The 17,386-nt window shown below is 47.0% G+C and overlaps 1 protein-coding gene across 2 annotated transcripts in view; it reads right to left on the reverse strand.

The window, feature by feature from the left end:
* The window catches only part of ITGB5 (integrin subunit beta 5), a 112,462-nt gene that overhangs the window by 54,009 nt on the left and 41,067 nt on the right, over positions 1-17,386 (reverse strand). The window lies entirely within an intron of this gene.

Here is a 17,386-nt window from a genome sequence, read left to right on the forward strand (position 1 = left end):
ATGAGAAACGCTGGGCTGGAAGAAGCACAAGCTAGAATCAAGATTGCCAGGAGAACTATCAATAACCTCGGATATGCAGATGACACCACCCTTATGGCAGAAAGTGAAGAAGAACTAAAGAGCCTCTTGATGAAAGTGAAAGAGGAAAGTGAAAAAGTTGGCTTAAAGCTCAACAGTCAGAAAACGAAGATCATGGCATCTGGTCCCATCACTTCATGGGAAATAGATGGGGAAACAGTAGAAACAGTAGCTGACTTTATTCTTCTGGGCTCCAAAATCACTGCAGATGGTGATTGCAGCCATAAAATTAAAAGACGCTTACTCCTTGGAAGTTATGACCAACCTAGACAGCACATTAAAAAGCAGAGACATTACTTTGCCAACAAAGGCCCATCTAGTCAAGGCTATGGTTTTTCCAGTGGTCATGTATGGATGTGAGAGTTGGACTATAAAGAAAGCTGAGCCCTGAAGAATTGATGCTTTTGAAGTGTGGTGTTGGAGAAGACTCTTGAGAGTCCCTTGGACTGCATGGAGATCCAACCAGTCCATCCTAAAGGAGATCAGTCCTGGGTGTTCATTGGAAGGACTGATGTTGAAGCTGAAATTCCAATACTTTGGCCACCTGATGCGAAGAGCTGACTCATTGGAAAAGGTCCTTATGCTGGGGAAAAGACTGGGGGCAGGAGGAGAAAGGGACAATGGAGGATGAGATAGCTGGATGGCATCACCGACTCGATGGACATGGGTTTGGGTAGACTCCGGGAGTTGGTGATGGACAGGGAGGCCTGGTGTGCTGCGGTCATGGGGTTGCAAAGAGTCGGATATGACTGGGCAACTGAACTGAACTGAAAAAACCACATAAGAAAGAAGCATCACTTTCTATTAAAAAGAGAGGAGACTGAAACCAAATACACCACAATATCACTGGGGTTGAGATTAGAGGCAGTAATCTTCCCATTTTCCCCTCAAACTATCTTTAATATCCAAGTGCTACTTTAAAAGACTTGAATGTTGGCTCTGCCATTTGCCTCCCTTCCTTCCACACCAGCTTCTCAAGTGGCATGTAGAAACCTACAGGAGAGTGACAACAAGCAGTCAGAACAATGTGAAACTTGGGAGCTTGAAGGTGGGCACGGGAGGTTTTTGCCATCAGCAATTACCTTTGTAGATCTGACCACATTATTTAACCCTCTACATTTTTTCATGTTAGTAAGAAGGAATAACAATACTTAAAGTTTATTGATCACCTCCACTGTTCCATTCCATCCTCACTGCAACTTTTATGAAGGAGGTAACATTTTCATCTTGCAGATGAGGACACTGGTGTTCACAGACATTAAGAAACCAACCCAAGGTCGCTGAACCAGGAAGGACCCCAGAAGTCACACTCAGATGATCTGCCTCTAGACACACAGCCGAACTGTCCAGTCACACAGGGCGAGGGGAGGGTGTGTGATAACTGCAGTAATTCAAAGCGCATGGCAGGCTCTCAATTAATGACTGCTGGGTCCAAGATAAATGTTCGTTGAATTGGAAAATTGCATCTGAAACAGAAATAGTTCCACAAATGAAGAATAGTGTAGCATAATAATATTAATTCTGTCTTCTCTGAAGTGGACTCTTACTGTGTAAGTGATATTAACAAAACTGGCCAAGAGGTCGGGCTGTGGAGAATGACATGCTTATTCATTCACCCAGGCTTTGGGGCTGGGAGATTATACAAGCGCTGACTCCAAAGAGAATTTACAATAGAAATAATTTTCCCACTGTCTGCCTGGACTATTTTGAAGACTTAAGCTTTGTATCCACATTTAGGACAGAGAGCAGTATTGGGAAAGTGGATTTTTTTTTTGAGGGAATAACTATAATACACAATGGAGTGTGGCATGGGGACCAGTGTATGAAAGTGTTGGCACAGGCAAGGCTGAGTTCAAGTCTTGGCTTTTTGAGACACTAAGTCAGTCACGTCGTCTCTCTAAGCCTCAGTTTCTTCATCTGTAAAATGAAAATAATCCTATTTTGCAGGGTGGATGCTAGGTTAACAAGTATTTAGTACATATGATGGACTTAAAAAAGGATCTATGGTTATTACTCTCAGACTAGTAATAACTTTTTACATCTATTCTCCTTTTACTGCTTAATGTTTGAGGCTCCACAGTTGCCACAGGGACAGTGAAGAATTGCAAACCAGGAAGTTTAAAAGCTTTCTGTTAATTAAAACCACTGATATCCTACCACACACCTAACGGCTAAATATTAAAAAGACTGGCCATATCAAATGCTGAGGGAGAAAATGTAACCAGCATACACTGCTGATAGGGATGTAAAGTGATACATGCACTCTGGAAAACAGTTTGATAGTTTCTTAAAAAGTTAAACATCTTCCATATGACCCAGCCACTTCAGTCCAAAGGACTGACCCATGAGAAATAAAAGCGTCAGTTCAGTTGCTCAGTCGTGTCCAACTGTTTGCAACCCCATGGACTGCAGCACGCCAGGCCTCCCTGTCCATCACCAACTCCTGGAGTTCACTCAAATTCATGTCTATCAAGTTGGTGATGCCATCCAACCATCTGATCCTCTGTCATCCCCTTCTCCTCCTGCCCTCAATCTTTCCCAGCACCAGGGTCTTTTCAAATGAGCCAGCTCTTCGCATCAGGTGGCCAAAGTATTGGAGTTTCAGCTTTAGCATCAGTCCTTTCAATAAATATTCAGGACTGACCTCCTTTAGGATGGACTGGATGGATCTCCTTGCGGTCCAAGGGACTCTCGAGAGTCTTCTCCAACACCACGGTTCAAAAGCATCAATTCTTTGGTGCTCAGCTTTCTTTACAGTCTAACTCTCACATCCATACATGACTACTGGAAGAACCATAGCTTTGACTAGACAGAACTTTGTTGGCAAAGTAACATCTCTGCTTTTCAATATGCTGTCTAGGTTGCTCATAACTTTCCTTCCAAGGAGCAAGCGTCTTTTAATTTTATGGCTGCAGTCACCATCTGCAGCGGTTTTGGAGCCGCCCAAAATAAAGTCTGTCACTGTTTCCATTGTTTCCCCACCTATTTGCCACGAAGTGATGGGATGAGATGCCATGATCTTAGTTTTCCGAACGCTGAGTTTTAAGCCAACTTTTCACTTTCATCAAGAGGCTCTTTAGTTCTTCACTTTCTGCCATAAGGATGGTGTCATCTGTGTATCTGAGATTATTAATATTTCTCCCAGCAATCTTGATTTCAGCTTATGCTTCATCCAGCCCAGCATTTCCCATGATGTACTCTGCATATAAGTTAAATAAGCAGGGTGACAATATACAACCTTGACATACTCCTTTCCCTATTTGGAGCCAGTCTGTTGTTCCATGTCCAGTTCTAACTGTTGTTTCTTGATCTGCATACAGATTGCTCAGGAGGCAGGTCAGGTGGTCTGGTATTCCCATCTCTTTCAGAATTTTCCACAGTTTGTGGTGATCCACACAGTCAAAGGCTTTGGCATAGTCAATAAAGCAGAAATAGATGTTTTCCTGGAACTCTCTTGCTTTTTCGATGATCCAGAGGATGTTGGCAATTTGATCTCTGGTTCCTCTGCCTTTTCTAAATCCATTTTGAACATCTGCAAGTTCAGTTCACAGACTGTTGAAGACTGGCTTGGAGAATTTTAAGCATTACTTTGCTAGGGTGTGAGATGAGTGCAATTGTGCGGTAGTTTGAGCATTCTTTGGCATTGCCTTTCTTTGGGATTGGAATGAAAACTGACCTTTTCCAGTCCTGTGGCCACTGCTGAGTTTTCCAAATTTGCTGGCATATTGAGTGCAGCACTTTCACAGCATCATCTTTTAGGATTTGAAATAGCTCAACTAGAATGCCATCACCTCCACTAGCTTTGTTCGTAGTGATGCTTCCTAAGGCCCACTTGACTTTGCATTCCAGGATGTCTTGCTCTAGGTGAGTGATCACACCAGCGTGGCTATAAGTCCACACAAAGACTTGAGCACATTTACATTATAGCTGCTCCATTTATAATAGGCAAAAACTAACAAATATCAAAAACAACCCAGATATCCATCAGTGGTGGATGGACAAACTGTGGTGTATCTATACAGTGGAATACTACTCTGTAACAAAAAGAAGGAATGGAGATACTCAACAGCATAGATGAATCTCAAAACAATGGTTCTGAAATAAACCAGGACATATAAAAATAAAAAAAAGTATATCCTGGATTCATAAAATTTTAACAAATGCAAACTCAAATGTAGTGACAGAAAGCAAAGTAGTGAGGGCCCGGGGAAAGAGGGCAGGAGATGCAGGAGGGAGAAATGACAAAAGAGCAAAAGTACTCGCGGGAGGAGGATATGTGTTCATCACCGGGACTTTAGTGCATATATATCTCATGGGTACGTATAAAGGCCAAAATTGGTCAAATTGTACACTTTCAATACATGTAATTTATTATACTAGGGGCTTCCCAGGTGGCTCAGTGGTAAAAGAATCCGCCTGCCAATGCAGAAGACACAGGAGACATGAGTTCAATCCCTGCGTCAGGAAGACCCCCTGGAGGAGAAAACGGCAACCCACTCCATTATTCTTGCCTGGAAAAATCCCACAGACAGAGAAGCCTGGCAGACTACAGTCCACGAGGTTGCAAAGAGTCAGACACAACTGAGCAGGCACTCGATGGATATATAATAAATTTAAGTGTGCAAGCTCAGTTGTGTCCAACTCTTTTAAGCCCGTGGACTGTAGCCTGCCAGGCTCCTCTGTCCATGGGATCTTTCAAGCAAGAACACAGGAGTGGGTTGCCATTTCCTCCTCCAGGGGATCTTCCCGACCCAGAGATCGAACTCACATCTCATGTGTCTTCTGCACTGGTAGATGAGCCACCTGGAAAGCCCATACATCCATCACACCACAATATTTTTCTTTTTTGAAAAAGAAGGCTTAGTTTGCTCGGAAATTCATTCAAATATAGAAATTTAGATGACGAGACTCGATGTCAGTACCGCGCTGGGAACACGAGTTATGAGTATTCCTTGGTCTGGTGGCATTGTCCGCAGAAGCAGCTGGGTGCGTGGGCTCCAATGAATGGATGAGCGGCAAATCTTGGTTCATGCCCACACCTTCCCTCAGCTTGTCTCTGTGACCTTGGGCAAGGTACTTTATCTTTCCCAGTCCCAGCTTCTCAGCTATAAGATGGAGGTAATAATAGTATTGATAGAATAGGGCTGAGAGGACTAAAAGAAAATCCACACACAAGGAGCAATCAGTTCAGTACCCGCATGCTGTAAACAGAGAAGAACTGACAGTGACTGTCCTTGGTATTTCCATGAGGCTGAAAATCTATGCCTGAAATCCAGAAATGTACAATCTTGGTTTTTGATTGTAGGGATGTGATGTTTATCTCCTTTTGGCTCTCTGCATTTTCTAAATTTTTAGATTGAACATATTCTGTTTTTTATACAAAACTATTTTAAGAGGGGAAAAAAAAGATTTATTTGTTTAGCTAAACTTTTCTCCAAGCCTCTGGGTAAAAACAAGATTTTTAAAAGCCAATCTCCTCCAACATGATAGAGGTCTGCCCTCAGATGAAAATGTCAGGGATGGGCGGGACAGAAATGCACTGGACTCAGAAGTCAGAAACCCAGTATCTGGCCAAGACTGCAGTTCACGTGCCTTCTCTTTGGTCAAGTCTGCATCAAAGCCGCACAAGGTCTGTTCTAGTCTCCCAACTCCCAGTTCCCATGCACTCAGGAGGAGCATCCAGGGAAGATGGAACAGGACTCATCTACTCCAGGCACTCAGAGTCTGCTTCCACAGCTCAAGGATGTCGCTCCATCATAAATAAACGGGGCATCCTCCTGGTTTCTTTTCTGGCCTGACTGCCCTAAAAGGTAGGAGTGCTCTCCCTCCCCTAGGAAACGCAGCTCCCAAATTCCACCCTCTCTGGGCACTGTTCCATTAGTCAATTTCCTTTGCTTCCTTCCTTGTGCCTAAAAATATGCTCATGACCCACTTAAAATAAATACCCTGCTTTTGACCCAGCATCTCTCATCCCCTGTCTCTAAGACTAGCAGACAGGTTGCCTCCACTTCCTCTCCCCAATTCTGTATAACCCAGTCTCCTCACATGCCCCCACTCCCTCTTTCACAGATGGTTCTAGCTGCTCCCCTCAGTGGTTCTCTGCCCTGGCTGCACTTGAGGGTACGCTAATGATGCTAACGCCCAGCGGCTCTCCTGCGACCTGTAGGCCAGCCACCAGGTTCCACCTCCCAGGTGAGACTCCAGCGCAGCCAAGGTGGAGAACCCCATGCTGAGGTCCTGTCGCCAACCCCACAGCGATCCTCTCATCTTGTTCCCTCGCCTCTCTGCTGCCAACCAGGGCCTCCCTCGAGCTCTCCTGCCCTTGGTGACCTGGACGTTACACTGTCCAGTGCCCCATTCCCCTCCGGCTGCTTGCAGACTCCACTTCCTCTCCAGGCACTGGATGAGGGCAAAGGTAACACTGTCCTCTGAGGAGATTTACCCAAGTTCTGTACATCTGCTTGAACAGCACACAATTACGTCCCTCCCCAACCCCCGCCCGCCACCGACCTCCTTCTGGAGTTTCAGTCCCCGGTCTACATTAAATGCCAGATGTGTCTGCCATCACCTAAAACTCAACTTCTCCAGAGTTGAGGCACCTTCTTCCCCATTTCTGACAAAGGGACCATCAAATGTCTTATCTAGAAAACTTGGAAGTGTCTCTTTCATCCTACCTTCCTGGTCCCCCAACAGCACCTGTCCAGTCCCGAACTGTCCATTCTGTCTTATAATCCATTCCCATGACCTGCGTTGAGCCAGAGCCTCTGGGCAGTGCAGCATGTCACCCTCTTTTTCCTAAGCCCACGCTGTGTGAGAAGCCCAGGTCCCAGGCCCACCCCTCTCCCGGCCACCAGCGTGCATCCTGCCCCCCGAGGGTGACGTATTCTGTGACTCACGTTTACTGCAGCTGTTCCACGTGAGTCACACATGTGCACAGGAGACCATGCTATGTGAAAAGCAGCAATCCACAGACTCCAGACACACGTGATAGGAGTCATGAGTTGGGGGTACCTGTCACCAAGCCCAGAATCTCTGCCCAGGTCGCAGGAGGCAAGCCCTCTGGTTTTCTGGGTACTGAACAGTCTACTCTGTGCTGGGGCTGGAGATGACTTTACCAGTTGGAAGCTCAGTGGAGAAATTACCAACACTCTGCTCTGTCCTTAAAAAGCAGCAGCAATCTAGAGCTTAGAGAAGAGACAAAGGGCTATGGGGCCCAAAACAACAAAGAGCATTGCGCCTGGCACACACTTTGTGCTCAGTGAGGAATGAGCCGTAAGTGGACACATGAACAAGATCAGGGCTGTGCAACAAGAAACCTCCCTCACAATGTCTGGGAGTCTTCAATCACATCACTCCCTATTCCACCAACTATTTAATATGCTTTGGAATCCAACAAACATCTTCTTTTAATCATATAAATATGGGAAGCATTAAGGGGCTAATTTAATTGAAAAATGTTGCACCCAATCACCTGTTATACACTGGGATCTGAGAAAACGAATGGGGATTGCAGAAAAATCCCCATTGTACTGGATCCCCCAGTACAAGCTGCAGGAGCGGGGAGGGAGGGTGGGCGGCAGCGGGATGGTTAGTGGGAGCCCCGGGCAGCCAGGCCTGGAATGGGGGGACCTGGGACCTTGAAATGGTGAAGAGGGAGCAGCAGTTCATACAAAGGGGAAGCAGAGTGGAGAACGGAACACTCGGTCTCAGCCTTTGAGAAAATAAATAGAAACTGGATCCTCCCAAGAGTGAAGACAAACTTGCAGGCTTGTTCACCTCCAACATCTGGCTCCAGGGTGGGACTGGGGAAGACATAAGGGCTAGGGAATAAGGGTGTAGTTTCTCTATCTGATAATATGAAGCTCTGGCCTATGAGGCTTTGGTTTCTGGGGCTGGAACGAGTCACAAGCAAGGGGCTACGAGGTCTGACAAAGGAGGGTCACTCAAAGGACCAACAACAGGCTTCCATCCTCCCTGTCCACTTCCAGACTGTCCCTGGGTCCCCTTGATCAGCTACCCACGTCACCTGGACTTTTGCCCACTGGGCAAGGTGGCTCCATGGGGAAGCCATCGGGAGCGGAAAGCTTTTCCGGGCATTAGCTTCAGGCTAGCTGTGCTTGGCACACAAAACGAGTGTGCAGGCAGAGTTCATAGTCACAGTGACTGAATACAAATGCAGCTTAAAAGGGTGCAGTGAGGCCCAAAGGAAACAGGCTAGAAGAGGTCACTCCAGAACAGAAGCACCGCTGGGTTACTGGGCAGAAAAGCCACTTCAGAGGAAATACCTAGCACCTGGAACTGGAAGGACCCTCAGAGGTTGGCTCAACCATGCTCTGCCCCGTACAGGGACCTTTTGTCTGGCACCCCAACCATATGGGCCTGGGGTCCCCATACAGACCCACTGTCACATCTGGCAGCCTGTTCCATGCCAAACAGAGGTCTTTGTTAGACAATTCTCCCTTGCCTTGAACACGAACCTGTTTCTCTGTGGCCACCCAGGTATGTTCCCTGAACAGCCCTCCTCCGTAGTGACGTCTGAGGTCAGGAAACACGCTTCTTCTGGTGGTGTCTCTCCTCCTAGCTAACCTTTAACCACTCCTCAGGGGTGTGGTTTCCAACCCTAGCACCATCCACTCACCCTCTGTTCTCCAGTATCAATGTCTGTCTTAAACACAGCCCCAGAAGCACATGCAGGTCCTGGGATATAGCCTGGCTGCAGAGGAAGGAGGGGCTGGGACTCTGAGTGTCTGGGTCTTCTGACAGGCTCACGGAAGCCTGAGTCCTGATGCCCACATCTCAATGACCTTCTCACACACAGACCACATCAGAGCATGGCAAGCGTGAGAGGGAGTCTCAGATATGCCCTGTGGGAGGGTGGGGGAGGGTCTGGCACATCGATCTCTAGGAACCCGGCCACAGTACTCTCTCTGATAGACACAGTTCAATATAGGGGAGGCCTTAGGTCAGGATGCCGTGTAGCTAGCAGTTTCTTCAAGGACAGAAACACCAGCTTTAATCATGGGGTTCTCTGTTCTCAACATGAGCCTATCTGAGTAAAAGCAAAGGTCACTCAAACACCTGGGTCCTCCAGCCAGGTGCTGACACAGCCACGGGCCTCAGCTGTCATGCAAGAGTCGCCAGCCACACACTCCCTCACTGCTGGGAAGGATGCACCATCTGAGAAAGTATCTCCACAGTGCTATGTGGGAGAGCCAAACAGCAGAGTCACGGTTCCCAGATGCCGGAAATTATAAATGCAAAAGGGGATGCAGAGTTCCCATCTCACAGATGGGGAAGCCAAGGGCAAAGATGCGCATCACTCCAAGGGCTGGGCTCCGGCAGCGCGCGGACCTTGGCATGGTACTTGAGGTTTCTCTAGCAAACCCAGAGGCTGCTGGAGCCTCCTTATAACTGTTTCTTGTAAACAGGAAGCTCTGCGCTCCAGAGGACAGCAGCATGTGCAGCTGTCTCTCCAGGGACAGACTTGGTCCTGGCTCTTCGCTGGTGAACTGAGTCACACGGGAAACCAAAATGCTTCCTGAGACCAGGACCCGCCCTCTTTGGAAGCACACCCCTCCCACCTCTCTGCTCCTGTGTGGGCCAAAAAGTGGCAGGCTCTCTAAGGTCAAGGTTAAGAATTCTGTCTCTGGAGCTGGCAAAGTGGGTACAGTTCCATCTCTGGCTCTGTCATTTCCAGTTGTAAGACCTTCTAATGCTACTCAACCTTTCCAGGCTTGTTTTGATCATCAAAATGGGACAATATAATATAGCATCCCTGGTGGCTCAGGTGATAAAAGCATCTGCTTGCAATGCGGGAGACACGGGTTCAATCCCTGGGTCAGGAAGATCCCCTGGAGAAGGAAATGGCAACCCACTCCAGTTCTCTTGCCTGGAAAATTCCATGGATGGAGGAGTCTCATAGGCTGCAGTCCATGGGGTCGCAAAGAGTCAGACACAACTGAGCGACATCACTTTCACTTTCTTTTCAATGGATTAGGTAAAACAAGCCCCATGAAGTACGTGGCATAGAAGCCTGGCTCTCAGCCAATGGTAATCAATAACATCATCAGCATCACAGCCTCAGGGCCAACACAGGGATGCAAAGAGACAAAGGTGATCCCTTGAAGGGATAGAACACTTAGTTAACCACTGGGTCCCCCAAGCCAGACCTTCGACAGAGTCTGTGCACTCCGCCAGCATTTTAGACTGTCAATACAGGCATCTGTCGTCCAACTGGAGAGATGCTCCCAGGGGTGGGAGCTGTGGCTTCATCACCGTGTATCTCTCACAGCAGCTAATGGGGCATCCTGCAGACAAGTAAGTGCCCAACAAATTTTCAAAGTCATAATGGAAACACTCTGTGTGTTGACCTTTCAGGCAAGCAGAGAGAGAATAGATTTGAGGGAGGAAAAGAGGATGGGAAGAAGGCAGACCTGACCAGCCAAGGCGCAGAACCCATAGCAGAGCTGAGCTTGGGGACCAAGGAGCCTCAATTCCAACGATGCACATGAGGAAAAACAAGGCTGGATTCTCCCTGATTCACTTCCCCAATCATGTGGACATTCAAGCCTATTTCCATCACTTAACAGTAAACATGCTATCAGTAGTTTGTTCCTCCTGTTTCCATCCATGCTTTGCAATGAAAAATCTTTTAAAAAAATCTGTCTGTGGTTCAACTTACAGGTGAAAATGTTGCATTTCATTCCTCAGGGAAAAGAAATCTCAGACCATGACTGAGGATTCAGACATTCATCTGCAGCCCAAGCCCTAACAACTTGCAGTAGAACATGTATAATGTAGACTCTTATGGTGAGTCCAACCTGAACTAAAGACAACATTTGTAGTATATGAGGCTGAACTATATGCATTTTCAATTTTTGTAGGAGAAACTATCAATAGTCAAATATCAAATTTCATTGATAGTAAAGTGCCCATGATTTTACATAGTTCTATTTAATGTTTACAAATAGGTTGTTCTATTTCCTTTGAGTGGATCTGCAAACTCAGATCAAATCTTGGAGGATGGGGACTTTTTATCTTTCTTTAATTTTCTTCACCATACCTGTCACTGAGCACTTACTGGGCACACAATAAACATTCTGAAGTTGGAAAGTATGGTCCAGTAACAGTACTTCTGGTTCTGCTTCAGAGGACCTGTGGAGTATGTGTGAATGACACGGAACACTTGGGAACCAGGCAGACATGGGCATCCTAAACTTCAGAAGCATAAAGGAACCAGTGAGGACAAAGCATCTCCTTGTCTGCCAAACGTTCAAGAAGAAACTGCTGTGTGCAGGCAATGAGCTTGGTGCTGCCGAACCAGGTGGTGTGAAAACAGATGTGGTTCCCTGCCTTCAGGAAGCTGCCAGTCTCACAGTGGAGGCAGACATCACTCAAATAAAAATAACTGTCATTGACATGACCAAGGCCTGGTGCACAGCAACTCCAACCTCTTCAGGAGGATCTGGGAAGGCTTCCTTGACATAAGGCAAGCAAGCAGAGGTCCCAAGTAGGCAGAGAACAAACACTAAAAGAGGGTTCATGGGTGGAGGTGGGAGGGATGCACAGGCACTGGAATGCTCTGCATGGTATGATGCTGGGGGACACATGTCATTATATCTGCCCAAACCCATAGAACCACCAAGAAAAACCTTGTGTCAGCTACAGGCCTTGTGAGACAGTGATGTGTCATTCTGCTGGGGGAGGGTGCATATGGGAGGAGGGTATATGGGAACTCTGTACTTCCTGTTCAATTTTACTATGAACAGAGAACTGCTCTTAAAAATATATAGTCTACTAATTTTTTTTTTTTAATTTTTGAAAGAAATGTGAGAATACAGGGGAGGAGTATTCCAAGCAGAGGAACCAGCAGGTGCCAAGGGCCTCCCATGAGTCAGAGTAATGGACGGAAGGTCACTGGGACTGGAATGCAGAGGCCAGGATGAAGGCTAGGAAGAGCAATGTCAGGAGGGCCCAAGAATAAACTCTTGTCACTTTCCCCCTTTGCCTCAAATACAGCAAAAATGAGCCCATCATCTGAAACACTGGCATTCCCGCCAGGTATTGAAATACAGCCTCATTCATTGCAGGGGCCTTCGAATTTTTCCCAGCTTGAGTCCACCCTGCCATCGTCAGCCAAGGGAGCCAAGGCGTGAGGACAGCTATGCAGGCAACTGAGACATGGGCCTCCCTGGTGGCTCAGTGGTAAAGAAACCGCCTACCAACACAGGGGACACAGGTTTGGTCCCTAGGGGGATCCCTGGGTCTGGGGGCATCCCACACGCTGCAGGACAATGAAGCCCACTCGCTACAGCCTGTGATCCACAACTAGAGAAGCCGCTGCAATAAGCATGCATGCCACACACCGCAGCTACAGAGCCGCACCCGCACGCACACCACAACTAGAGGAGAGCCACGCAACGATGGAGACCCAGAGCTGCCGTTAACTAAGAAATTAATTTCTTTAAAAAAAGTGAGACACAAACTCTTCACCTATGCCCTGCTGATAACTCTGAGCTGTAACTCTGTCCGTTCCTACCCCTCGTGTGGAACCAGCAGCTGTGAGCAGGACAGCAAGGCCTACAGTACAGCTCGCAGGCAGGAGGCAGAACAAGGACATATCACTCGAGGGACCAAGACAGCTGAGTGACTCAGAAGTTCACATTAAACCACGTATGCATGCTTAGTCGCTCAGTCATGCCCTACCCTTTGAGACCCATGGACTGTAGCCCGCTAGGCTCCTCTGTCCATAGGATTTTCCATGCAGGAATACTGGAGTGGGTTGCTGTTCCCTCCTCCAGGAGATCTTCTCAACCCAGGGATCGAACCTGGGTCTCCCACATTGCAGGTGGATTCTTTAACGAGGAGCCACCAGGGAAGCCCCACGTTAAACCACAACCATCTGCAAAACAGAAAGCCAAGGAGAACCTGTACCACCTCCGACAAAAACACCTCATGAGCATGGACAGAGGGCCCGTGTGCCTGCCCACACAGCCCCACAGCCTCCAGGGACCACAGAGAAATCCAATACTTTCCCGGGCTTCACAAAGACCAGGGGAAGAGCAAGCAGGGCGGGTTGCGCTAGGCCCCAGAAACCACAGTGTGATCTGCTAGCAGAAACACGCCGAGACAGATAACTCAGAAAGAAAGGCAATTGTCTACAGTTCTCAGTTCGTACTTGGAAAAATGACAAGTCTCAGGTCTAAAAGAAATCAGACAACAGTCAAAAGAAGCCAAGTCAACTCCAGGGGAGGGTGGGCAGAGTAAAAACCTCTCAGAGCTGAGCCTGCCTCCAGGACTGGGGAATTCTCCACCCTCTGCTGTATCCACAGCAGCCACTGCCTGGCCTGGGCTCAAAACTGAACCAGGAGAGACAAAAAGCAGAATCAAGGGCTCTGGGCCAAGGGGCACAAACAAGGCTATGACATGTCCTTTGTGAAAAGGGGCACTGACAGCATGCTGGAGGGCACCCTGGACTTCCTCCCCTCCAGCCGAGCACCCAGACCACCATGGAGCCATTAGGAGCAGAAGAGACACAACCTGAATTGGGACAAGAGGACTCTAAATCAAGTCCTCTCTGCTCTGCATGGCACTATCAATACTTCCCAAAGTGCCCAGTACCAGGAAATAGACAGGGCTGGGGCTTTAGGTGGAACTGGTGCAAACCTGGCTCTGCTGTTACCAACAGTCAGTATAATGAACCTCAGGACACTCGGTTTCCTCACCTGTAAACTGGGCACTACAGCATGCGTGCTCAGTGGTGTCTGCCTCTTTGCAACCCTAGGACTGTAGCCGCCAGGCTCCTCTGTCCATGAGGATTCTCCAGGCAAGAATACTGGAGTGGATGCCTCCTCTAGGGCATCTTCCTGCCCCCGGGACTGAACTTGTGCCTCTGGCATCTCCTGCACTGGCAGGCAGGTTCTTTACCACTGAGCCCCCAAACTGTGCACCAACACCACCAATATACTACAGGGCTGTTGTGGGAATCAGAGCTGATGCATACAAAACACCTGGAGCAAGGATGATAGTGGGGCAAGGGCAGCCATTATTTTGCTTCCAGAGGCCCACAGAATCTGCATTCCTGCAGGAAGTCTTATCGGAGGAAGCTGTCCCCCCAGCCTATCTGGGGCTGTGGTCCCCATTTTACACTAAGATGCTCTCACTAGTCAAGGGATCAAGGACCCACGCCACACCAAGACTGTTTACACGCAAACTTCCTTTGTTTGCTTTGAGACATATTTATCAACCTATTTCTGAGAAGACATACAATGCTTAAAAAAATAATAAATAATGCAAAATTAGGTAATTGAGATTAGAACAGAAAATCTGTCTAAAGGATAAGATGGATCAATGTTAGGGGGCTAGAAGGTAAGGCCGAAAGGGAATAAGCTGGGTTGCAGAGATCTGATTTTTCTGTCTGATGGGAGAAAGCAGCCCACAGAATCCACATAGCTGGGACACAGCCAGCCAGGCATAACTTTGCAGGGAACGTGTTTGACTTCAGAGTCACAGAGAACAGCAAAGCTGAGACGGACAACTCTGAGCTCCTGGGCACCCCCTCCACCCTTTGTTTCCCCAGGGCACCAGCTCTCCCTATTTGGGGAGAGCAGGAAAGCGGCCATGGCTCCAATCTGAACCACTCATCACACTTCCACCTACTCAATTTCAGAATAAACAACTTACAATCAACTTCTAGGACGTCCCAGGAGAGCAACAGAAGCAGTAAAGGGTGAAACCATTATTCAGACCAAGTATAACAAGTTTAATTAAAGGTCTCTAGGTAAAGATAAGAAATTGGGGGTAGAGGCACTCCCTCGTTCCAGCCCAGGCCAGTAGAGCCTCAGGAAAAACACCTGCCTTGGTGACAGAGGGGTTCCTTAGCTGTGGCTGCTGGTCCATGGCCTCTCCTAACAATGTGACCAGCAGCAGGGAGAGATGGCAACTCAGAATGTCCACTCATAGAAGCAGAATTCTACTTAACCTAAATACAATCCTAAGTAGAAACAGACTGTTTCCTTCTTTTTGCAAAGAGCAGCTTCCCAAGAAATGTAAAGCCGGCGGTGAGGGTGGGATTTAAGACCAGTCATGTGAGCATTCCATACCCCTAAGTCTCTCTAGTTGGTAACTATCAGTCCATCCTAGGGAAGCCAGAGTGAGAATGAAATCAGGACAAAGCACCCGCCCCTGTGGGCTGGGAGTAGGCCTGTTATCAGCTCCATCTCCAGGGCATGGCGTCAGAGGAAGACAGCACTGGGGCTGCCCAGTCAGCTCCGGCCTTCAGGAGACTCTCCAACTGCAGAGATCACAGGCCTGCTGTCACATTCAGTTTGTAGGATTAAGAGTAAGGGCCTTTAATCTGGGCAAATCAGGAGGAGGCAGAAAATACAGTCAACAAGATAAGGCATGCTTAGGGCTTTTGAAAGAACTTTAAAAATCTCATTATCACTGAAATCTAATTAACATTAAAATCTAAATATCACTGAAATAAATGATATCTAGGATTTACTTCAAATAATGAAAATAAAGTGGTTAGGAATACAAATGAAACAAGACTGGCTAGATTGGTAACTGCCCAAGAATGGACCATGGGTACATGGGGTTTTATTTTACTATTTTCTCTACTCTCACATGTTTGAAATATTCCATTACAAAATTTAAAAATCACATGTTATTTATTGTGAAAATTTAAGTAAAATATGAAATTAAAAAACAGAAAGGAAAGAAAGCCACACATAATCCTATCACTAGAGTCAACTGCTGTTAACACTCTGGTCTACTTATTTCCAATCTTTTCTGTTATTTTCCTCTTTTGTTTGCACAATACAGTCATACCTCTACACTGTTTTATCAAAAGGGCAAGGTGGGGAATAAAAAAAAAACACCAAAAGATATGAAACCGAAACACACGCTAAAATGCCTCTTAGCCAACGATTCACAACCAGGTGCAGGCACTGAGTCTAAGAAATCTGTAGCATCTCCACCCACACTCCAGTCTTAAAATACTGAGTTTTCAAAGGGAAGGATATTGTCATGCGTCTGGGACAAGGGAAGGTACTGTGGGGAAAGAACAAATCAAACAGCTTCTCACAGATCACCAAACCTCCAGCATTCCATCACGCCATTCTGATTCATCTAATCAAACAGAATTAATATAACTGGACAGTGCACAAGCCTGTTACTGGGTTCTTCCCCCTAGCCTTAAAGATGAGTTTCCCCCTCAAAAAGAAAACCCACAATATTCCCAGGATGGGGCGGCGAGAGGGATCCTGTGTTTTCCCTGCACTATTTTTTTCTGCCAAGCAGTGGATTTGCCAGAACATCTCTAAAGATAGTACCCCATACAGTCCGTATCTGAATGAGAGTCAAAAATGGAATGAGAGTCATAATTTTTCTTCCTGAGGCAAATCCATGAACTACTTTGTGACTTGAAAGATTCAGAGCTGAATCTAGCTGGGTCCTGTCTGCCTTTCTTGGGCTGCTATGAAGCATTAGGGGCCTCTGAATCAAACCATTCACCTCTGGCCAGCAGCTGGGCAGGGGCCACTGAGACCTTCCTCTCCGGGGCGGCCCCAAGGAACAGGGATGGGCAGAATGCCAGTGGGACCGAGCAGAGGACGGAGAAGGCTCTGCTGCTTTCCTCATACTTTCCTTTCCCCTTATCCCCCTCTGTCTACCATTTGGGGTTTTATTAATATTTCAGGATGGACAACCATGGCTCTCTTATCATTTTGTAAAGGACTGAGAGGAGGAGAAGCGAGTCTGTGAAGCACTAGACACAGGCTTCCTGAGATCAGTTATGCGGCCTCCCCAGACTGAATGCTAACCTCCCTACCCAGCCCTCCTCCCCCAGACATGGGTGTCCCAACCACCGCCCTGCTGCTGAGCCCCCTGAAACGTTCAAGAAAGTGCTACCAATTGTGCATAGTGTGTGATGACCACTCTGGAAAAAATTCTGAAGTATGCGTTGGGATAGCAAAATTCAAGAGTGGCATTTATTTTTATCTTTTGTTGATGTTATTGGGTTGTTTTGACAGCAGAAAATTATTTTAAGAATAAATTATTACCAACATTCCAGTTATATATTTTGCTGAGATTGGAACCTCTCAAAGCCTGAGTTCATTTCTGACCTAAGTATGTGTCCTCCCTCTGGATTCATATATTACAGAGAAACAGGAGAAAGACAAACAAATAGAAACAAAACCAAAGATGACAAGCAATTTCTTCTTTCACTGGATTTCCCCAAGAGAGCAATCTTTAGTATTTACAAAAATTGGGTCATAAAGCTCTACAAGGTTCTATGCATATGGCT

The sequence above is a fragment of the Ovis aries genome, chromosome 1 (genome assembly GCF_016772045.2).
Source record: "Ovis aries strain OAR_USU_Benz2616 breed Rambouillet chromosome 1, ARS-UI_Ramb_v3.0, whole genome shotgun sequence".
In the NCBI taxonomy this organism is placed as follows: Eukaryota; Metazoa; Chordata; class Mammalia; order Artiodactyla; family Bovidae; genus Ovis; species Ovis aries.